Genomic DNA, 25,036 nt, shown 5'->3' with positions numbered 1-25,036 from the left:
GCAATTAACATCAGAAAGGTGTCTAGTCAACCTCTGTGAAGGGCCTCCCAATCCGCAGGAATACGTGCTGCCAAATTAGAAGCTCACCTGGCCATGGCCGGGAGCAGCAAGGGTGCATTCAAACCCTGGCGGACTTGTGCAGAGTTAAGCAGTTTACCCATGCCCCTTTCCTCTCACCCCCTTTCTTCCATCCCTCTCATCTCTCCTCTCCCAACCCCGGATCCCTCTCTCACATTGCAGGCAGATGGTTATTCGCCCCAGGACACCTTTTGGTAACAGTAGCGCACTACAAATGTAAATAATAGGTAGAAGCAGGGGATCCACTAGACCCGAACTTCGGAGGGGGGGGGTTCAACACTCCCAGCCAGGGCTTGTCCAAGCACTGGTCGCACATGGTGCAACAGTCTTTCCACCTTCTCCATGAATTCCCTCGCTACCACTCACCAACAATACACCTCATCTCTCTATAGCACCTGTCTGACAAACATTTCATTTTTTATAGCGCTACTCATAGTTTACTCACACTCAGTTCTGTGATGTGCATGGTACATCTTCTTTGTACCAGGCACTTTAACCTTCTGCACTGTGTGGGTGACAAGAGTGCCCATGTGACTGCAGGGTGAGCAATGCAACAGTGGGAGAGTAGGGTAAAAGGAGTGACTGCAGGGTGAGTGATCAGTGTGAGTGCATTGTGATCAGTGTGAGTGCTATGTGATCAGTGTGAGTGCTTTGTGATCAGTGTGAGTGCATTCTGATCACTGTGAGTGCATTATGATCACTGTGAGTGCAGGGTGAGTGGGTGAATGTTGTGAGTGCATGGCGATCAGTGTGAGTGCATTGTGATCAGTGTGAGTGCATTGCGATCAGTGTGAGTGCATTGTGATCAGTGTGAGTGCATTGTGATCAGTGTGAGTGCATTGTGAGCAGTGTGAGTGCAGGGTGAGCGGGTGAATGGTGTGAGTGCATGGTGATTGGTGTGAGTGCAGGGTGAGCGGGTGAATGATGTGAGTGCATTGTGATCAGTGTGAGTGCATTATGATCACTGTGAGTGCAGGGTGAGTGGGTGAATGTTGTGAGTGCACGGTGATCAGTGTGAGTGCACTGTGATCAGTGTGAGTGCACGGTGATCAGTGTGAGTGCACGGTGATCAGTGTGAGTGCATGGTGATCAGTGTGAGTGTACAGTGATCAGTGTGAGTGCACAGTGATCAGTGTGAGTGCACGGTGATCAGTGTGAGTGCCCAGTGATCGCTATGAGTGCACGGTGATTGCTATGAGTGCACGGTGATCGCTATGAGTGCACGGTGATCGCTATGAGTGCATGGTGATCGCTATGAGTGCATGGTGATCGCTATGAGTGCACGGTGATCGCTATGAGTGCATGGTGATGGCTATGAGTGCATGGTGATCGCTATGAGTGCATGGTGATCGGCGTGAGTGCATGGTGATCAGTGTGAGTGCCCAGTGATCGCTATGAGTGCACGGTGATCGCTATGAGTGCACGGTGATCGCTATGAGTGCACGGTGATCGTTATGAGTGCACGGTGATCGCTATGAGTGCATGGTGATCGCTATGAGTGCATGGTGATCGCTATGAGTGCACGGTGATCGCTATGAGTGCATGGTGATCGCTATGAGTGCATGGTGATCGGCGTGAGTGCATGGTGATCGGCGTGAGTGCATGGTGATCTGTTTAAGAGCATGGTGATTGGTGTGAGTGCATGGGGATCGGTGTGAGTGCATGGGTATCGCTGGAAGTGCATGGTGATCGCTGGGAGTGCAGGGTGATCGCTGGGAGTGCAGGGTGATCGCTGGGAGTACAGGGTGAACGTGAAAGTGAAGGCGAGAATGAGAAGTGAGTTGTCTGAAAGCAGGGTGCATTCCCAGAAATTTGAAGCGTAGGGTTTCAGATATAAGTTAAACTATTGCTATAATGGAATTAATCAGGGTTCGAGAGTGGAGGAAATAAATAATGTGCTAATCCTGTAACAAACTTCCAGTCTAATGATTAGGGTTACCAGCTCATTATTTTGATGGCCCAGAAATAAGCAGTCACCTACAGCTGTATTTTTTGCACTTATCTGTGAATATTTAGAACAGCAAATATAAATAGAAAGCAATTGTGTTCTAGAGATGCCTCAAAGATCCATGACTAATAATTAAAGAGAATAAAGACAGAAAAGTCACATAACTAATTAATACATACTTTATCTATAACTCAATTTAGTGTCAAGGGCAGGTCTCTGCAGGATCTTTAAACAACACATAGCAGTCATGTTTCTTTTGGCAACCCAACTTTATATTTCTTTTCATTAAATGCATTCTCACACTACAGCAGTAAGTGTAAAAATACAAATGTAAGGAATAGGCAGAGTGGGAATCCAGGGGGTACTGGAACCATAAAAAAACTAAGCTTTGGTAATCAGTTAACAAAGGCATGTAAATATGCTAATGGTCTTTAAAGACCTGTGAAAAACTCAGGCCGGAGATAAGACCCCAGCCGAGGCCCCAGGAGTGCGAGCTGCACTGCAGCAGCCCGGGCTGAGACACAGGATGGGGGAGGAGGGGGGCTGAAGCCCTGGAGGCCAGAGCAGAAGTGACACTGTGAAGGCGCGACCCCCTTTGCATCGCTCCACGGCCCCCCTGGGGGTCGCGCCCCACAGTTTGAATACCCCTTCTGTATGGTATGTAGCGGTGTGTGTCCCCATAACTCACCCGTATAAATAAAGCCCCCCCCGTGCTTGGGCTTTATAAATATGGATGGCGGGTGCCAGTGGACGAAGAGGTGATTTTTTGGCGATTCTTGTGATGGCACCCGCCCTCTGGACTAGTTTTGTGGTTGCTTTTGTTTTATGTGGCAACCAAGTCAGGTTCTGGTTGAGGGTTATGCCAAGATATTCTATTACATGGACTCTTTCTAGGGTTGTTGAACCTAGGCGGGGATTTGAGCAGCTTTTGGGTTTGGGGTTAAGAATCATAAATTTAGTCTTGGAGGGGTTTATTTCTAGGCCCCTTTCATTGCAGAACTCCAAAAACCCATTCAGGACCCTCTGAAGCCCCATTGGTGTTTTTGACAGCAGCAGGGTGTCGTCCGCGAACATGATCGCTGGCACCCTGCTGCTGTTCAATTGTGGCGCATCGATGTTAGGGATCCTGGTCAAGTGCTCTATCACCCCGTTCACAAATAAACAAAACAGGGTCGGCGCCAATACGCAGCCCTGCCTTACCCCTCTGCGAACGGGGAATCTGTCTGTCAACCTGCCGCCCTTCCCATATCTAACTCGGGCATAGTTGTCAGTGTGCAGCCTGATTAAGATATGGAGGATGTCTCCTGGGACGCCCAGGTCAGCCAGCACCGCCCACAATTTAGCCCGGGGAACTACATCGAAGGCGGCGCGGAGGTCCACAAAGACCGCATACAGTGTCCCACCTTCTAAGAGCACCGACTTCCAATATAAAATATTCAGTCTAAGTATTTGATCGACTGTTGAAACTCCTTTTCTAAATCCCGCCTGGAGAGGGCTTAAGATGTCAGTCTCCTCCATCCAGCTTAACAGCCTATTAAGAATTAATCTGCCAAACAGCTTTTGGGATACATCAATGAGGCTGATTGGGCGATAGTTGGCTGGGAGCAGGGGCGACCCCTTTTTAAATATCGGGACCACCTCCGCTCCCAGCCAAGTATCTGGTATTTTCATTCCCCCCAGCACTGCATTGAATAAGACCATGAGGTAGAGTGCCCAGATTCCAGGTTCGTGCTTAAAAAGGTCACCCGGGACCCCGTCCAGGCCCGGTGCCTTCCCTGAGGAAAGCCCTGCTATCGCCATCCTAATGTCTTTTATGGTGAAGGGATCAGAGGTCTGTCTATCAAGGGTAATGGGCACTGCTGCATCTGTCCCCTCATTCTCTAGAGAGTATAACTGCTGGAAATGTTTTTGCCAGACATTTGTGGCAATATTGGGTTCAATTGCCGTGGGCAGATCCCCACATCCGTGATTAATTATTCTCCAGAATCTACGGGAGTCTCTTGTTGCCAGGGACTCCGATAGATTCTCCCAGTGCTGTACATCCCACTCTATCTTAGCATTGGCTATAAGTGTTTTATAGGCCTTCCTTCTGGAGGAGATCTCTTCCCTCGGGCCTCCTGCTTTTATAATAGATAGGAGGTCGAGTTTTGCAGCTCGACAAGCACTATTAAACCAAGTGCCTTTATTCAATCCCTGGTTTCTCGGTGGTCTGGTGCTGAAGAGGTCAGCTTCAAACTTCCTGATTAAATGTTCGTGTACCTGTGCGAGATCCTCACTAATTTACTTTGTAAAGTCTAAGTTCCATAGGTCGAAGGCCTCCTCTAGGGTTGGAATGATTCCAGCGTATAGGGAGGCTAACTTATCTTCACTGGAGGCAACATTTTTCCATCTTATCCTCTTCCTATTGTTGTCCAGGAGGTGTCCCTCTCTAGGCTTTTGCTCACTTAACGCACTCTCCTCCAAGCAGGGGATGGCATAATCTAGTTCTAAAGTATTGTGATCACTGTCCTGTCTAGGCGTTACTCTACAATCGATCACCCTTTTCCACGCATGCAACTGTACCAGGAAGTAATCTAGTCTGGATTCCCTCCCGGCTTTATTAAACGTACATTTGCTCGGGATATCAGACCTAGTGCGGCCGTTACAAGCTCTCAAACCGTAGGTGAGATTTAGAGTATTTATTTGAAGGGCCAGCGGTGTCCAAGCTCTAGGGGGGGGGGGCCTCTGTTGGAGGAACCTGCCAACTTGAATCCTCCTCTAGGGAGGGTCCATCAAGTAATCCAGGTAAAGGTTCAAAATGAGAATTAAAATCCCCCCCTATTAGGTATGGTATACCCTCTGGGATGGTTTCTAGAAGCCGGGACAGTGCCTCAATGGTTTTGGAGGCGGCAGCAATTGGGACTGGCCTAGAGTAAATATTTATTACAAGTAATTTGTAAAGTCCCGGCCATTCAAGTAGAACAGCCAGTATATCCTCCGAATCCACAGTATGTCGTATAGCTGAGCAGCCTAGGTCAGAAGCCACCCAGATTGCCAAGCCTCCAGAAGGTCGGCCTCTCCCTCCCCAACTAGCTTGTATCGAGAATGTCTGAAAGCCCCTGTACGTGGTCTCCTCCCTTGCCCAAGTCTCTTGAAAGAGACAGATATTTTTTGAATTTATTAGGTCGACCCATAAGTCCGAGTCTATTTTATTGGCCAGGCCTGCCAGATTCCATGAAAGCAGTTTTAATGTTTGAGGGACATGGTGCCCAATCCGCATAGTGATTTGATTAGGCATTTGTCTTATATGGACTGGTCCGGATGACCTCTGTGTCTGCCCTTGACCCCTGGATGAACCCTCCAGGTTAGTTCCCCTTTCTTCTTTCTGTTGGTAAGGGCCTAAATTTCTAGCGGGAGAGTTCTCCTCCCCATAGGTGGAGTTGGGGGTATTATGGGTGCCTTCATCATGCCCTGATGTTTGCCTATATGCCCTTTCTTCAGGGGCCAATTGTCAGTCCACCATTTCAAGGCAGTCGTATCGGTTGAAAAGCGGTAGAAACGGTGGCTGGTAGTGTCTAGGGGGCCAAGGTACTTCTCTTTCGAATCCACCCGTTCCCATTCCTCTTCTTTTTACAGTCTCCCACCCTTGGAGATCATCATAAGTTGACGGGTAGTCAAGAGGCGTTCGCATTTGGTTATAGGGGATTCTCCTCCCTCCCTGGTTACCCCCCAATTTCCCTGTGAGTTCTGATGGTACCCTCGTCTCTGGTCATTGGTTATGTGAGTGTTTGCTGGGTAAAAAAAGGAAAGAGGGAGTGGGTGGATGTTATTCCCCTCATCCTCTAGAAAGGAACCACAGATATATGAGACTGTTCCTGGTTCTTTGAAGCTCACCGGTATACAGTCACCACTGATAGTTTTAGGTCTCTTTCCTACCCACGAGACTCTTCTTACCATGCAAATGTCGCTGGTCATACCTCTGGGAAGTGGTCTATGTGTGGATAGCCAGTTGATTACTTTGTTTTTTAATGATGCCCAGTCTCGATTGCGGCCGATTTTAGTTCAGGTACCCTAGCTAGAATGACGGTGTATGGAGCTACCTCTGGCGGAAGATTAACAGTAACTATTTTTTGTGTTTTTGGCACTATGTTATTGGGATCCTGGGAATTTTGATTAATAGTTGATGAAGATTTAGGTGGACTAAGTGAGATTGCGTGGTATTAGTGACTGAAGATGTTTGCTGTGCACTAAGAGGTTGCTTGTTAGGGGCACCTGCTGGGGTCGCTGGCGTAGATGATTTGGCTTTTAAGTTCGGTGGTTGGTGACTGGGTGGTTTGGAGTTTTTGGTACCAGTTGATGTTGTTACGGCCTCGTTGCTTTTAGCAAGTTTCGGGGGGACAGGATTCTTTTTGTGTTTCGGATCAGTATTAGGGGCTATAGGACAAGGAACCCCAGGTTTCCAACAGTCCATGAAGTGTGAGGCGGTTTTCTCAATTTTAATTAGTCTTGCTTCCATTTTCATCAGGCGGGCTTCTAAGGGACTTAAGATTGACTTAAGGAGGTTTCCTATGTCTGCTAATGGTATATCCTCTTCAGCTGACTCAGTATTGTGTTCTAATGCAGGAACTGTCAGATCAGTGATAGTGTTACTGGCTGGTTCCGAGGGAGAGCCATTCAATGTCACGGATGGCGATCTATCCTGTGTAGCATTGCTAATGCTGAATGTGTTGTGTATTACCCCTGTCTTTGGTTTTTTTGCCTTCCTTTCCTTGTTGCTCTGTTTCCCTATTTTTCTTTTTTGAACTGCACCCTCCCTTAGACCCCGATCTGTGTTTAGTAGCCCTGTTTAATTTGGTGTGTTTGTTATAAGTGGAGGTTATTCCCTCGGTGGGATAGGGCTTTGTGTAATTATTTCAGTATCTTCTCCCATGTTTGATATGTTTGGCGGTTGCGTGATTTGTGCCAATTGCAGTGAGAGAAGACTCATATCTTCAAGGTCGCTTAGGGTTCCCTCTGAGAGATCTATGCTGGTAGGTGGCTGAACCCCTCCGCAAGCTCCAAGCTGCGAACTGTCTATATTCCGCCTGTCTTCAGGAGTTTTTGCCATCGCTATGATGCCCATCGACGACCTCCGTACCCACTCTATTTCTTGCGAAATGCGTCTTTCTAGGAGAGTAATATCATCGATCAACAGAGATCCCGCCTTGAAAAAATAATTATCGATTTTACCTTGGGTAGGAATGGTTGTCGTAGGTCCAGTGACTGCCAAATTAGCTTTGCTCCTCGTCTCCATTTTACTCATAGTGAGCAATATGTCTTGAGGATGCAGGGAGAGACCAGATGAGCGAATGAGGGGGACAGTCAGGATGTAAAAGGGGTGGCCCGGTCCGGTCTCTAATGTTCTCGAACGGCCTCAAACGGCCCGCTCTTTGCCCGGTCTTCGCCCGCGCTTCACCCGCACGCGTCCCGCGTTCGTGCTGATGGGCGGGGTCGAGTAGGAGGAGGAGTGGGCGGGAAGAGGCAGCAGGTGTGCGCGATGGTCCGGCGCAATCACCTGTGGGCCTCGCAGTCCTGCTCCCGCTGGAGTAGTCCTCTGCCTGTGCTCGGGGTCAGGAAAACCCGGAGTGGAGCACGCCGGCTCCCGCTGTCACACACACTTCCACTGGAGCAATCCGTTTGGTAGGAACAATCAGCAAGTCCCGCTATTGGCCTGGAAACGACTTCGAGCGGCTCCCGCAGAGCGGGGGCCGCGAGTCGTATATGAGCGCCTTCAGGGAGGAGGGGGCGGGAAGAGGCAGCAGGTGTGCGCGATGGTCCGGCGCAATCACCTGTGGGCCTCGCAGTCCCGCTCCCGCTGGAGTAGTCCTCTGCCTGTGATCGGGGTCAGGAAAACCCGGAGTGGAGCACGCCGGCTCCCGCTGTCACACACACTTCCACTGGAGCAATCCGTTTGGTAGGAACAATCAGCAAGTCCTGCTATTGGCCTGGAAACGACTTCGAGCGGCACCCCTCCTGTACCCCATCTTATCTGGGCAAAGCTGTTTTCATGGAGCCTTACAAGTAACGATAGAATGTAATGCGGTATCCCCATGTCAGTAAGGACTCTCCAGAGGGTCTCCCTAGGTACAAGGTCAAAGGCAGTCTTTAAATCGATAAATGCGTGATAAAGACTGCCTTTGCCTGTAACCACCACATTCCAGTACACTAGCATCAATCTAAAGGCTTGTTCTATTGTGCCAGTGCCTACTCTAAATCCTGCCTGGTAATCAGAGAGGATGTTATTATCATTAATCCAATCCAGTATTCTAACCAGCAGAACCTTACCAACTACCTTTTGGCTTATGTCCAACAAGCTTATAGGTCTATAGTTGGATGGGTCGTCCCTAGCACCTTTTTTAAAAATAGGGACGACCTCCGCCCCTTTCCAGGATGTGGGAATCGGTGCACCCCTGCAGATGGCAGTAAGCAGGCAATGAATGAGTTTCCCCCATTTCGGAATATCTGAGCGCAATAGGTCCCCAGGAATACCATCTGGGCCGGCCGCCTTTTGGGGCATGATGGTACTAATGGCATATTCTACTTCTTTTATTGAAAAGTCAGAATCTATTAGGTCTGCCTCCCAGTCTGGTTGGGTCATAATTGGGGCCACCTCCCATCCCTGATCTTCCTTGGGTGCATCTCAGATGTTATGTCCAGGTTGGTGGGTGTATAGTTTAGAGAAGTGGTTGACCCACGCTTGGCTAGTGATGTTACATGTTATAAGGTTGCAATCTGGTCTGTTTCTGGTTCTAATTGTATCCCAGAAGCGCCTTGGGTCTTTCTTGGTACTAGCCTCTTTTAAAGTACGCCAGTACTCTTCTTCCCAGTCCTTTTTTGCGCTTTTCAGTATTCGCGTGTGCTCTTTCCTAGCTTCCTTTATCAGGGCTTGTGATCTACCTTTGACAGCCTCAATCAAAAGGGATTTTGCGTGTCTGCATGCAGATGTATACCAGTCATTCTTGCCCCTAGAGTTTCGGGGTGCCGTATTCCTCTCCACACGCCCCTTTTTCAGGAATATGTCCCCTATAGACCTGAGTGTATCCTCAAAGATAGATGTCACCCTTCCAGTTGAAGAGGCCGAATTGATAGTATCCAATTCCGATTGAGAAGCCGTAAGCAATTCATTAATTGTATTAAGTTTGGCTTTATCAGCTGAGATTTTGTTCCACTTTAAACGTCTCCCACAAGAAGAAACAGAGATTTTGTGGGCATGTTTAGGGGACGTTTTGGCTGGTTTATTAGGCCAAGGATTTGTTAGAGATAGGGAGAGCGAATTGTGATCGCTTTCTACCGTAGGTAAAACTACCATGTCTTGCACTAGACCCCATAGTGAAAAATCTAGCAGAATGTAGTCGATCCTCGAGGTGTGATTGGCTCTATTATATTTAATAGCACCCAAGGGGTCTGAAGATGTACGACCATTTGCGGCTCTTAGGCCAAACTCCAAAGTCAGAGCATTTAACTGGATCGCACTATGAGACCATCTTTTAATCGGGGGGATGGTTAGGGCTGGGATACCCCTTCTAATGTCATCCTCTCCCAGGTCCAGAATGTCATCTGAGGAGAGTGGCTCATAGGTGCAGTTAAAGTCTCCCGCAACTAGGATCTGGGTACCCTCAACATTTTCTCTGAGTTCTGCTTCAAGAGGGGTTACAATCGGGGACATAGACCCATGTTTAGTACTTCTCACATATATATTAAACAAATCAAGGGTTAAACCCCTACGGGGACCTCTCAAAGAAAGTCCCAGAATATCTGGACTATTGATCTGCTTAGATTTTATGCGGCAATTAAGGGAGATGCTTACCCAAATGAGCAGGCCCCCCGAGGGGCGACCCTTCCCATTTGCATGTTTTACCGCAGGCACAAAGTATGTAACATAACCAACACAATGGAGTGGTTCTAAGCTCCAGGTCTCTTGGAACAAGCAGATCTTATGCGCCTCCACCAGAGTATTCCTCTCAAGTGGACCCAGTTTCCTGTTGATGCCTGCTAAGTTCCAACTAAGAATCATTAATGAACCCTTGGAGTCATAGCCGTTACTGTTTTGAGGGCCCAGACATTCAATTAGGGGCATAGACACTGTTGGAGGTATAGACTGAACATTGCTAGACACTAATGTAGAGGTAGGGTGAGGGCATAAAATTGAGGTTTCCATCATTGTGTGCCCCTCCTCATGTATTCTTGTGTCTGGTAACAGAGTGTTGGTTTCCTCAAACGTAAGTCAGTCCACCTCGTCCAGTGCGCCGAACCTATTCCAGTGTGCGTACTGGGATAGAAAAGGATCAAAGTTGAGGGTACATTGCCAGGGGGATTGCCATTGCTGAAATCTCTGCTGGGGTGCTTGCTGATAAGCCCTACTCATAGGTATTCTATCTCTCAGCATTTGTCTTTGGGGTATGGTCGGGTAGAAATATGAAAGATGTAAAGGGTGGATTTGTGTATTAGTTCCACTAGGGGGTGCATTACATATATATTTAACTGCAGCTGTGTCCCTGAAATTAACAGTTATGATATCCCCTGCTATTGTTTTAATACTTCTACCTATCCATTCCCCTCGTCTAACCATTAATATCTCCCCAGAGATGTTTGGAGGTAAAGGTCTATTTAGCTGTAACCATTGTATACATTTGTTTTTTAGTTCTATTTGTGTTTCCTTTTTTCCATCCTTCATGGGTTGCACTCCTGTCAATACAACCACAAAGGGCAGAGCTTCAGGCAGAAGACTGATTGTCTTGAAGCATGCCAACCTTTCCTTTTCTACTTGATTTTTTCTTTGGGGAGTGTCTGTGCGTATGCTTTTTTTTAAAATTTTGACCAGTTTTATCATCTGAGGCTGAAGGATTTCCAATTCCTTTCTTCGATTGGGCCTGAGGCATGGTGCTAGATACACTGGGGTTCAGGGATGCAGGGGCTTTCTTCCCAGTCAGAGTGTTATTTAGCATTGCATCCTTAGGTTTGCAAGCTAAGGGTTGATTAACTGGAGTAACCTTATCTTTTGGTGTGTTATTGGTAGTACCCCCTTTTGACCCCCCTTTAGTTGGTATACCATCATTTACCACTTGCCTAGTGGGACCCATCCCTTTGTTATTTATTAGGGATGTCAATCTGTCCATTTTTGACATAAGTGGTTTGATGTGGGTGATGATGGTATCTTCCAGGTCTGCCTTAAGATCAGCCACCATGTTTGCTACCCAGCAAGGTATTCCCAGAGTAGAATTGGTGATAGGGGCCACTAGATTACGGTTTAATGTATTATTTTGCCCTTTTTTTTCTTCTTGCATGCACGAGCTTCACTAGCTTTTTTAGGCACTAAAATACTTGGGATCAACTTCTCCCCATCCTGTGAAGTACTAAAATTGGGTTGAGTGTTTTCTATATCTCCTGATGATTCAATAGGGGCCTGAGCACATGGGAGATCGGCAAAGGAAGCGGTGACACCAAGACCTAGGTCTACATCATCAGTGGCGTCTATGGTGGCTACCAAAGGGTCATCTACAACATCTTGTGAGTCATGGACAAATATTGTTGGTGGTAAGGACATTCTCCTTTCTGTATTAGCTATTGCAGTTGATACTGCCCCTATGGTCTTCTGCAGCATTATATCAATTGCTGTAAGTGTGGGGTCAAGTTGGGGGGCGACCACCTTCTGTTTGGTATTTGACCGTAGAGTAGGCATCCTAGTGGTTTTGCTGACCTTCCTCATACTACACAAAAACAGAAGGGTATGGATAGCACTTAAAGATTGACTGTTCTTAGATGGTACTAGAGATTATCCACACACATAAGGTATAAATGAATCGAAGCATTAGATGGTTTTTATGAAGTTTAAATACTTTCTTCACAGTAGCAGTAAAGTTAGGGGGGTGGCCCATCCCAGCCTCTTCTGGCCTCGGAGGGCCGTAGAGGGCCCGCCCTTTGCCCGGGCTTAGCGACGCGGGGGTGGCGCCACCTGGCGCGATCTTCGTTGCGTCTCCCGCCGCTAGGCAGGGCGGGAAACATAGTCCAGAGCACCCCTCCGCTCGGCGGCTGCTGTTGATGTCGGTTGCGGCGGCGGGAGGGGGACAGAGGCAGGCACCAGGCTCCGCAGGCGACCAGAGTTTCAGGCAGTTGTGGATAACAGGTCCTGGGAGTAGCAGCAAAGGGAAAACGGCGTCACCCACTCCACCGGGGTGACGCGACCTTTATGCGCCGCCTGGCACGATCTTCGTTGCGTCTCCTGCCGCTAGGCAGGGTGGGAAACGTAGTCCAGAGCCCCCCTCCGCTTGGCGGCCGCTGTTGATGTCGGTTGCGGCGGAGGGAGGGGGACAGAGGCAGGAACCAGGCTCCGCAGGCGACCAGAGTTTCAGGCAGTTGTGGATAACAGGTCCTGGGAGTAGCAGCAAAGGGAAAACGGCGTCACCCACTCCACCGGGGTGACGCGACCTTTATGCGCCGCCTGGCGCGATCTTCGTTGCATCTCCCGCCGCTAGGCAGGGCGGGAAACGTAGTCCAGAGCCCCCCTCCGCTCGGCGGCCGCTGTTGATGTCGGTTGCGGCGGCGGGAGGGGGACAGAGGCAGGCACCAGGCTCTGCAGTCGACCAGAGTTTCAGGCAGTCTTGGATAACAGGTCCTGGGAGTAGCAGCAAAGGAAAAACTGTGTCACCAGGAAAAAGGACAAAAGGAATAAATAAGATTAAGATATTAAGAAGGATGTGTCTAATTTTAGAAGTGCCTTGGGCTGGTATAAGACCGAGAGTAAGCTTGCCCAGTGAAATTTGCTAATGTGGACAAGGCGATTCGTTTTCCTGTCCCTGTGCTCCTCTGAAACCTTAAAAGGATCAGATAGGAGGTTGACCTTGTCTTCTTCACATTAGCTTGGGCATGTTTGAGCGAATTTGATATGTGTTACTGAGTAAGAAAACAGGCAATAAATTAATTTTTTATATTTCTGACATGGAGGTCATCTGTCCCACTTCTGATGCAGCCTAGAATGTGCAGGTTATAGGTGGATACACGTTTTCCAATTTTAACTTCCATCAAAGAGTGGGTGTATACTCCTCAACCATTGGTTGGCTTACTGGTAGGTTCTTGAATTGTGGAGTTTCACCTGTCATACCCCCATTGCTGTATGAGTTATGGTGGTGGATAGATGATGTGCCTTAGAACATGTATTCTTCGTGTGTGGGGGCAGATGCCCAAAATGTTCAATGTTGAAAAGGGTCATTTTAATGTTCCAGATTTTGTCTAGGGTATGCTGCTGGTATTCGGACAGTCCTCTGCAAATGTAAGCTTCTTTCAGTAAAATGGATCCTTATCCACAATCTGGCTGGACAGAGCTTTTTGGCATTATGCCCTGTAAATTCTGAGCCCTGGTAGAAGAGAGAATGTTTGAATGTAAAAATTCACAGAGTTGGTAAGAAAGATACTTCAACCATTCCATTCCGGTAATCACTTGATTAGCCCCTGGTTTAATATTGGTTGTGCTGACAATAGACACTTGAACTAGCTGTGTTCGAAGCTCCATGTTTAGAGCAGCAGAGAGTGGCATAGTTATCAGTGGTGCAGCTGGTGCACTGCACGGGTGTTCCAAAGAGGTGGACTAGCTTCAGTGTGTCAACAGATTAACCTGTCTGCATTTGATTTTCAGTGCTTCCCAGTGGTTTTAGGGACATATTTACAATAGCAGTGGCAGAGTGCAGTGTTAGCCTTCTTGGCTTATTGTCGCGATCCGCCACTTCTGAAATAATGGGCTGCATCATATATACAACCATATGGCAAAGCCCTGCGCTTCCCCCTGTGCTGGTGCTAAATTGAGCTGCCTAGCACCAACGCAGACCCACCATAGTGCAAGGCTCTCTGTATTGTAGGGGAAGTTTGTTTATGTAAGGTGTCCCTTCCTGCACATAAACAATATTTAAATGCTGTCTTGTAACTTCTATGTGTGCTGCTTAATGCAGCACACATAGAAGTTGCGAAAGTTAATTTTTTTAAAGCTCGTTTATGTCCAGGAAGGGACACCTTCCTGCACATAAACAGTCAATGGTGCTTTGCTGTTTCTATGTGTGCTGCACAAAGCAGCACACATGGAAACAGTGAAAACAAGGAAAAATTCAACATTTCTCCTCATTGCGCCAGGGTAAGATCAGGTTTTTCCTTGTCTCAATGTTGGCACTGCCCCATATTTACACCACCTGTGTAAATATGGGGCAGTGTCAAAATCAATGGGTGTTGGGGTAAAACGCCCACCACCAAACCCATTGCCCTCCCCTTTCACACTAAGTATAGCGTGAAAGAGTGCCTTACTTTAAGTGACTTAAGGCTGCCTGGTAAATTAGGCAAAGCACCTATCAACATCACAATGTCGTGAAAAGTGACCTTGTGGTGGCAGTAGGGGCTTGTAATTATGCCCCTGAAGTTTTTTGTTCACTTTGTAGGTAGAGGTAGAGTTAGAGGAAGAGGAGTTAGAGGGGGTAATTCAGCTTGGGACATTTACTGTGGGCACGTGCTGCACTTGTCGGCCCATGCTACATATGTGATCACTTGTAGTTGCGTAACTTTTCTGCCTGTAGTAGTGCAAGAGGTGAGAGTGAGAGGTCATGCATCGGCATCTGCTGCAGAGTACTGCAATGTGTGCAAAGTAACTGAGTATTAGTTTGAGGCAGAGTGGCTCGAAGAAATTGAAAGTCCCCTGTCTTGTAGTTAGAACTGCTGATCCAAACCCGGGTGAGGAAAAGGTGGTAGGATATTCAGCTGAGCTCTTGATATTCAGTGTGCACAGGTGCTGCACTGGCTGGCTGCACAAGTGACCTCCAGAGGTTGTGTATCTTTTATGCCTGCAGCTGCACAGGAGTTGAACAAGTAGTCATATCTGAGTCGGCTTGCATGAGCCAGAGAAAGAGAGAGAGAGAGAGGGAGAAAGAGAGGAAGGGAGGGAGGCAGGGGGCAAAGAGGGAGACAGGGAAGTGCGAGGGGTAGGAACAGGGGAGGGGGAGGGGAGGGAGATGGAAAGGGAATGAGAGATGGAGAGAGAGAGTGAGAGAGAGAGATAGAGAGAGAAGTCAACTGTGACATGCAAAGTAACTGAGTAGTAGTTTGAGGCTGAGTGACTCACGAAAATAGCAGTACCCTTTTACTCTAAATAGAACTGCTGACTCAAACCACCCCAAGCCCTTCATCTCACTCTAGGCTAGCTGTTACTGCTGTACTTGAGTTCAGAGCTTGCTTTAGGCATGCGCCATGCGGGCCAAGTCCCAGGTTGCCAACACACAGAGGGGCATACAGAACTGTTGCACCCCCTTACCTCTGAACACAAATGACACCTTCCTTCTGCCTCATTTTGTTCACAAACAGCAGTGAGGGTACCAAATTGACTTCTTCCAATGTGTCATCAGAGAAAGGGTTGGCTCTGCTTGAACTGTGTGTCTTTCTGTTAAGTTTCTGCTCATGTTCCATGTTGAAGTAAGACTTTGGTGCCCATTGACCTGATTTGCCATCAACTATTCCATGGGGAATAGTATAACCTCTGATTTGCATTAGGTGTGACTCTGTTTAGAGTGGCACAGTAGGCAAAGAATAATGGTTGGAATTTTCCCTGGTGCAATTACTACTGGGCACACTATATGCAAGTATACATACCATCATCTTGTGGGTGTTTGATTAACAGTAATACGTCTGAATATTTAAGACTGGTGCAGCTTTCCAAGCCTACTACTGCCAATGTTTATGAATTTTAAAATGTAGCACATTTGCACCTACTTAAGGAGGGTTGAACTACTAAATAGCAACATCAACTATATCAAGATCGAAGAATATCGAGCACAGAATATTGAGGGACAAAATATTGAAAGGTAAGGGCATATAATGATGTATAAATGTGCTATCCCTAACTCCACATCTATGTACTTTGAATACCGTGTACCATGTAGGTACATATATGTGGAGTTAGATATTGAAAATCTACATCTGCTGACCTGTTTATTTTATTTTTTTCAATATTTTGTCCCTGAGATTCTGTCCCACTGATATTGTGGATTGGATATTCAGGGTTCACACCTTTAATCAGTACTTCTATTGGAGCAAGTTTTCAACTTTTTTGGTAGACCAGTCACTACATGTATTTAAGACTCTGATCCCAAAAATTAACAAGTTAAAACCTCTTAGTAATCAGAGAACAAGAGAAAACTCAAAACAAATATAGCAGACAAGAAGCGTGGAGAAGTGTGGCTCAATGGTTAGAGTGGCAGACCCTGATGCAGAAGTCTGGCCCGGGACCAGGGTTCAATTCCTGCTTCGGTGGTTCTTGGGCTCAATTTCCTTGGACCTGTTAATTCTCGCCTCAGTGCCTATTCTAATCATGAGTCCCACTCTGCAACTCTGGGCAATAGCTTGCTTAATCTCCACAATGGCCCCAACAACACTAGGATGCCTACTTCACCTTGGGGGTGCCCAGGAGTGGGCACTTCACAGGGAAAGTCCAGGAAGGGTTCCTCAGCGGTATTTGTACAAGTGCTGAGAGGCCTCCGGGTAGTCGTGTGCTATACAAGTACCTCTACATTTACATGGCTTAGTGCCCCCAGACCCACCCACCAAACAAAGAATGCAATTGAGGAGTGTCACACCCAAACTCCCCCACTGATGCTATTCCGCTGACTGACCCAAATGGGCTGGTACTTCTCCCTGGGAACTCATGACAACAGTCACACGCCACACAACAGCCTAAAAACCCTGCACTGGAATCCCTTATTTTAAGTGTATGTTCACTGCACAGTCCTTGTCTCTGTTACAAGAAATTTTGATGGTAGAGTTGTTAAATCAGTGTATGTGGGCAGAATTCCATGTCTCTAGTCCTCACCTTTCATAAATAAATTTAGCAAGTGAGTGACAGTCCCATGTATAGAGGAGGGCACACAGGGAAAATTAATTGGGTGAGCTGAGTCAGAGACGAGCCATGGGTTTGGCTTAGTTCTAAGAATCCATGCATGAACCAAGCCATGAAAGCATTTGGCATGTATATCATGCAACAAACATAATGTAAAAAAATGAAATAATTTCTCTAAAATTCTAAAAAGTGTATTTCTTTAACACGTAGAAGCATTTCACCTTCGTACATCAGGTTAGATCACTGTATACACAGACATTTAATTAAAGTCGTTGTTTATAGAAATATTCATGGGTCGCCCCTTGTCGCAATGCAAATAGAGAACTAAGAAATCAATAGACATGTAAACCCTAAACGTGCAATAGATTCTTATTATAGTTGAAGAAACATTACAGTCCTTTAAATCAAATGTAAGAGGTGCTTGAACAGTGCACATCCTCAACTCAGTTATTTAAAAATGCACTCATATGTGATAATAATATAAAAGGAGTCTCTTTGAAATAAAATATGAGCCTAGAATCTCACAATTCAGACAATCTGGGAAGTCACTTTTGATTCTAAGGTTGTCTGGCTTCACATTTTGAAATTCAGCCACCAGAAGGGTAACTCTCTCTCCCGCTATCTATCTCTCCCATTTATCTCTCTTGCGCGCGTTTTCTCCCGTTCACATCAAATGTTACTTTTTATCTTTAAGTCTTGGTTCATGATGAGTAAAAAACACATAAAGATATCTGACCTCACTCAGGGACCCCATCCTGAATCACAATGCTAAGAATTATTTTATTTGGGGGGGGGTCAAATCCCAATAATCCCCCTCACTGTTACTCCCCTGCCTGGACGCCGGAGGCCATTGTGGAACAGGACAGGGAAATGGAAAGATGATGATGTGTACTCTTTTAGGACTATGGTCTGGTTATGACCCTAGCTGTGAGTGGACTTTGTTTTGAATTACAAGTATACCCACTGCTGAAGTGGTGAGGACAATTACTCTTTTTGACCACAAGTTTATATTGTCACAAGAACAAAAAAAAGTAGTAAAAAGTACTGTCTGAAAACAAGATAAAAGTTCATTAAAATTGTCAATGCATGTAACACTTATAATACAATATTAATGTGAAATCGTATTTATTCCTCGTGCAAAAATCATACAGAGATTAAAGAAGATCAGTGGTGTCATGATACCTGTTACCTAACCATACTAACATCTCATCTGTGTGGAAGAATCAATTGAAGGTGCTTTGGACTCTTGAGCACAGCAAAACAGCATTCTTGTGTCTGTTTAACATTTTCCTCACATGCATTGTGAGAAGAGGGTATTAAACGCAGTGTCCAGGGGGATCCATTTATTGACAGAAGATGAGAAAAAGGGATGGCTGCATTACCTGCATTAATCACAGCCAATGTTCTCTGGCCTACATCCCAAACCATTCTTTTATTGCCCACCATGCCACCTTAAACAGGGACCTGATACATGTATATTGGCCTAGATCCTTCTTCAATAGAAGCAATCCAACCCGGAAATGCCAAGCCAGGTCACCTCTGAACAAGAACTTAAGCAACCCCAGACTGCTCTGCAGTTGCTTGTCTTTTCATCTGGAGGGAAATGTGCCTGTGACTTTTACCTGTGTCAATGGAGTGAGGCCACCGGCTCACTCATGTACAGTTCTGCTACTATGTGCTTAACTCACCCTTGCCCTACATCACGTTACAATGTAGGGCTGTGCATTACGTTTTTGTAATATTCATGTGTTAGATGTATGTGTTCTGGATTCAATAATGGGAGTCCCATGGCTGACTGGAGGAGCCTGAAGAGTTAGAAGCATCCCAACCAGACAGATTTGTGGAGCTGGGTTGAGCACACACTGAAGGAAGGAGAGTCGGGCTCTCCTACATGCCTCAAAGGGTGCTTTTTGATTCATACAGAGATCACTGGAGGGCTGGAGGACACATCTCAGGAAAGAGATAGGGCTAATAAGAAATTCATAACAAGGAGAGCTGTGGCCCTGGGGTAACATTTTGACACACATATCAATGTGGCTGACATCTAGGTGAACCTCTAGTCACTTCCATGGTCTCTAGTGTGGGGCTATCAGATTTGGAGTCACTGCTGCGATTACAGACTGCTTTCTGGGGGAAGGCATTGGCAGAGGAGAGTGCATTTCAAAAGAAAGCAGACCCAAAACACAAACTTCAAGGACTACGTCTAAATCATGTTTGGTGTCTGAAAACAGACTATAAGAAGAGGAGCTTGAACCCCCAAAAATGGTGAACTGTTAAGCAGCCAGATGAGTTGTGCCAGGCAGAGAAGCTCTGTAAGACTTATGTCTGTGTCCAGGGCTGGAGACCAAGTCCTGTCAATTTCCCAGATAGGCGAAGGGACATTTGCAAAGGACAATCAAGACCACCTGTGCCTAGAGTTTAAAGCACCAGTTCCTGGCTTCTTGCCAAAACCATTAAGGCCTGTGCAGAAGAGAAGAGAATTGGAGGTAGGGAGGGCCAGTGAGGGTTCCTGTCGAGTGGATCTCTGAAATAAGGTGTGAGAAGACAGCTGCTATACCAATAGGGTTGTTCCCAGTATGCAGGGTCACGTTGGTGGCTGTGTATTCCAGAGAGAGCTTTCGTAATGCTAGCCATGAAGTGTGCCGTGCCAATCAGGCTATCACCCATGTGTGGTATGTAAATAGGTGTAGAGGAGGCAACCGTGAAGTTTCTATGCTGACCGGGCTGTCTCCCATCTGCAATGTGTAAGTCGCAAGCCGATATACCAGAGATGGCCACCATGAAATTTGCTGTACTAAGTCAGTGACCCCGTATGCCAGAGGGGACCACCGCAAAGTTTGCCTTGCCAACTGGGAAGTTGACTGTGTGTAGTTTGTAAGTTGGTAACCCCGTATGCCGGACATGAGAGGGACCTGCTACTAATGTTTTGATAGGTCCATCGCCCAAGTGAAGTTCAGAGTTGGTGACCCTATATGCCAGAGGAAGCCACAGTAGGAAGACAAGGATTGAAACCTGGAGGATGCTATTATCATGAGGAGAGGCCACCGTGGTGACCCGGAATGAGGTTCAGCACAATACGCCACCGAAATCCCCCTCCCCTTGTTGCCGAAAACTAAAGGGAATTTTCAGTTGCATTGGAGGAGGGCAGAGGACACCCAGCCATGGCCCCTGCAGAGCTGCATGTGTTTCAACCCGAGGTAGCAACTTCAGCCACTGTGCCTGCAAGAGAGATGCTCTTGGAGACTCTGATTAGACAATCCCTGCTGGTATGATGAAGCAAAGGGCCAGAGAGCCTGGTTAAACATGTATGCCAGCTAGTTCTTCATTGCTGGAACACTTTTGGCTTTTCTAACAAGAGTCAGAGGGGGGGCTCTTGAGACCTAAACTTCTAGTGGGGTCTAACCTGAATGCCATCTACAGCGAATAGGGAACAGCCACTACCACTAGTGAGAGGGACCAATATTAAAACACTCGAACCATGACCTCAGCGAATGTTTGAGTTGTTTGTGTATGCCATATTTCATTGTGTGGTCATATTTAAATACTCCTATCGTCACAAAAGAAAGTTTTTGACTGGACAATCATATATGGCTGCTATTGAATTTACTTTGAGTTGTGAGCCTTTGTTGACCCCCTTGAGTCTTACGACCCCCTTGAGTAGCATTGGGCTGTCTGCCCTGTGCTACCACTGAGAGACAAGTCCTGAAGGGGTACTTGGCCCCGTTGCTTGAGGTCCATAGGAGGTCGGGCCACACAACATCAGGAATAAAAGGCCTCAACCCCTACGGTTGGAGCCAGTAGCTCCTGCTTATCCCTTGATGCTCTGAATGTGGGTATGTGAGGTCATATTTCTACAGAACTGCATTCTTGACACTGGTTGACTATATTGAAATCATTGAAGTTGATATATTCTTGCCTAAAAACCAGAGCCTTTCACAGAAATTATTTGTCACTCAGTTGTTTAATTGTTATGCAACAGGCATGCTGATCTTTAGTAAACTATCAGTATATTTAACAGTAATTAATAGGACTTAGCATTGTCAACCAATCATTAGCTACTGTGCATTATAAAACTGGCTTCCTGCCAGCAGCCACTGAAAACATAACTGGACCTGATAAAGCAATAAATTGCGGAAGGTCTGTCTGGCTCTGCCTACAGGAATGACTATGGTGTGCCCTGTTCTTTACTTGAATTCAGTGACTTGACATTCTCTGCACTGGCTAATTCCTCCAGATAGCCTCAGAAAATGCTAATGAAGGGCTCCAGCTGTGTGTAAGCTCCAGGTGACGCATTGGGAGTGGACTGCACAGGTCCCTTCTGAAGAACTCACTGGAATAGAACCTTGTCCCTTTGAGTCTTCTCTGGAACTCTAGTAGCAGGAATAGAGATCAGAAGGACATTTTCCAGTGCTTGAAGAAAAGCAGGACCTAGGGCCTGATTTAGATCTCGGTGGACAGGTTATTCCGTAACAATGGTGATGGATATCCCATTTGCCAAAATATAAATCCCACAGGGATTTATATTTCGACGGACGGGATGTCTATCACCGTTGTGACGGAGTAACCCATCCGCTGAGATCTAAATAAGGCCTTTAGTGAATTTTTACCCTGGAGTACCGGAAACAAGTGCCATGAATACCCAAGAAATCCGCAACCTTGACAGGCAAGATTCCAGTTTAATCATGCTGTGAGCTTTTTTGTGAGCTCAGTGTGACCTCCCAACAAAGATATCTGACCTGTGGAATACTGCATGACTGTAGCATTCAAACCTGTCCTGTTCTGCTGGTGGACACCCTGCGGTTCTCTACCCTATTTGGAACAAGGAAACCATATGTTTGGCTGATGGGGCATCAATTTTGTTGGCTGGTGCACCATTTCCACCAACCTCCATGTATTTGCCCAAGTCCCAAAGTAAAACATTTAACCAGAGAACCACCCTCTCCCCACGATTACCAAAACTGCAGTCTATTGCGGTCATCCTGAAATCATGTCTAGATCCCTGTTAACCACAGACAATGTCTTGTGTTTGTGCATTATGATTTCATGTAGCGTTTTGGTGATTTTTTTAAATCATATGTCAGGTTTTCTTTTTCCATATTTGACAAATTTAAGCCACTTTTTCTTATTCAATGTTTCTTTTTCACACGGTCAGATTTCTTTATTACGCTTTCTTCTTGATTTTAATGTTTTTTTGGTGCTGCCTAAAATCCTAATATGTATCTCTCCACTGAAAAGCATGCTGCTTGCACCAGGCCCAGGGCGTAAGCCCATATTTTCTCAATGAACTGTGTTTTGTACTTGAAAGGCATTTTTTCATTAGGTTATTGGGGTACCTCCTCCCAAATATAAAATTAAACATTTCAATTATTTTGTTTAATTGCAAACAGGAAAAATATTTATGGGATGAAACATCTGAACCTCAATGCATACAAAGGTTTGACCGTTGAATTATTCTTGATTTAAAGTATAATTCCAGCAATTCTAGTTTTTATGTCCAGATTCAATTTAAACATGACTGTTGGATAATCAACCTCACATTCATATTTTAAAGGTGACCCTTTGTTATCCCTGTAGAGAAGCGTGGCTCAATGGTTAGAGCGGCAGACCCTGTTGCAGTAGTCTGGCTGTGACCAGGATTCAATTCCCGCCTTGGCGGGTCTCAGGCTCAATTTCCTCGGACCTGATAATTCTTTCCTTGGTGCCTATTCAGAGCCCTACTCTGCATCTTTGGGCAATAGCTTGCGTAATCTCTACAATGGCCCCAACAATGCAGAGGATGCCTGACTTCACCTTGGAGGTGCCCAGGAGTGGGTTCCTCACAGGGAAAAGCCAGGAAGGGTTCCTCGGTGGTATTTGTACAAGCGCCGAGATGCCTCCGGGTAGTTGTGCGCTATATAAGTGTGTAATTATCATTATCATTATGATATCATTCTTGATTAAAACACATAGGGATAGATGTAGGTAATCTCAATCTACCTATTCTTAAATACACTGAATTTTACTGATTCGGTATTTAAGAATAGGTAAATGGGATGTAGATAATTATTCAGTAAATGTTACCGAATCAGTAGGATTAAGGTCATTAAGAATCAGTATTTACCGATTCTGTAATTCCCATTCATTCCTATGTGCCTGGAGGCCCATAGGGATAAATGGGAAGCCATTCAGTATTACCTATTCGGTAAATACCGAATCGGTAATAGGGGGAACATTTTCAAGGGTGGCATGGTGTCACATTGACACCCTGTTGCACCCCTGAATAGTGCATGTGTGCACATGTGGCACACATACATGCCCTAAGCGCATGTATGTCTGCCACATCGCACTGCTGTAAAAGCAAAATAATTGCTTTTTCAAAGGTTTTCGATATTTACCACAACTTGTAGTTGGTGGTAAATAACGAATCCTTAACTCAGGAATGCACTAACTTGAGTGCTCCCTACATTACAGATTCAGTAATTTACTGAATCGGTATGTTAAGAATTCGGTAATTTACCGATTCCTTAAATTGCCGATTGGGTAAAATACAGAATCCAGGAATCATGCCACCTACATCTCATAAGCCTAATACCGGTCGGTAACAGCCAAAAGTCGGTAATTTCGGCCGTTACCGACCGTTGGGCGACCTACATCTGGCCCTTTGTGACGATGGGGATGCTAAGTTGCAGGAAACTGACCTCATTTAAACCATAGATGTTTTTAAAACATCAAGTAAAATTGGCATTTAAAATGTTAATACCACCGTAGTGGTGATTCATGCATACACACAGGCATGTACATATCATATGCCTGCTACATGACTTGTTAAACAATACACTTTACATTAGTGGTCGAAGTGCATTAAAAAATTCGATCTTTTGCCTTCAGCTAACTACATATAAAATAAGGTACAGCTTTAATGAAACATACATGTGAGTTAAAGTAATGAGTGGGAAAAGCACTATTTGCACATTAGTTAGCTTGGTAGTTAATACACGGCAGAGTTCTGGGTCTATAACCAGAAAAACCCAGAACTGAATCCTGGTTGGTGCAATGGAGGATAGAGGCTTGTATATGTTTAATGCAATGTGGTGCCAGTCAGTTACAAAAGCACTGTGAATATGCTAGCCATTATTTTTAACTTGCAGTGCGCACAGTATCAGAACGGCTGCTACAAAACGCGAAATGGTTTAAGATTAAAAAAAGTGCTTCCAAAATATAGATTTTAGTGAACCCCAGACTCTACATAGTGGAATTGTTTTTATCATCAGTCATTTAAAGGCACATACTTCACAGATAAGCTGATAACACCCTTGTAACACCACTCATTCAAATACATCTGTGACATCAGGAAGCTTCAAGTGATTCCATCAATGAAAGCCAAAACTGGCTTTCAAAAACCCTTAACATTTTGCAGATTAACCAGTTGTGCACAATTACGTTTCTATCAGGCATGTAGGCCCCCTGGCAAGAAGGCCGGTTTAGCTGTCTGTTCTTCCAGTGGCGGCTTCTCCACTAAGGCAGAGGATAGTTGCTCCACTGAGCAGGTCAAAGAGGAAAACATAAAATGATAATAACTCATTGTTATTATCATTTTATCTTCCCCCTTGCTCATCTGGGCAGGAGCTGGGCTGCTCTGATCACAGAGTACGGCAGGGGAGGATTCGTTTTCCCACTCCAATCTCCAATCTCCAACTCTGGCCGGTCAAACTGTCATGCACACTTTGCATGTTCTCAATGCAGGCTGCATTACAGCCTGCATGGAGAACATTTCAAGCCTCCCATTCTCTGGCTGAGCATCAACCAACAGTGATTCAGACCAATCACAACACTGCATTGCCACAGAAGAAAAGTAGATAAATGCAGCAGTTGTTGCAGGAGCGTCCCCCCAAAGCCTGTACCAGCAGACAATACATAAAATGATAATAACACAATGTTATAGTCATATTTTTATGCTGTCTGCGCATCTCAATACAAAAGGTATAGGGCGGGGCTGGGCATGGCAGGGAGGCCATCCTATGCCGGCAAAACACATATGCGCACTGATGTTTCTCCAACCGGCTGTATTGCACAGCCGAGTTGGAGAAAAGCCACAGGCTCCAATTTACCATCTGAGCGGCAAACAAGGTCTCTTAGACCAATCCTGGTGCTGC

The sequence above is a fragment of the Lissotriton vulgaris genome, chromosome 7 (assembly GCF_964263255.1).
Source record: "Lissotriton vulgaris chromosome 7, aLisVul1.2, whole genome shotgun sequence".
Lineage (NCBI taxonomy): Eukaryota > Metazoa > Chordata > Amphibia > Caudata > Salamandridae > Lissotriton > Lissotriton vulgaris.
The sequence above is the reverse complement of the archived record's forward strand: the minus strand, read 5'-3'. Positions refer to the sequence as shown.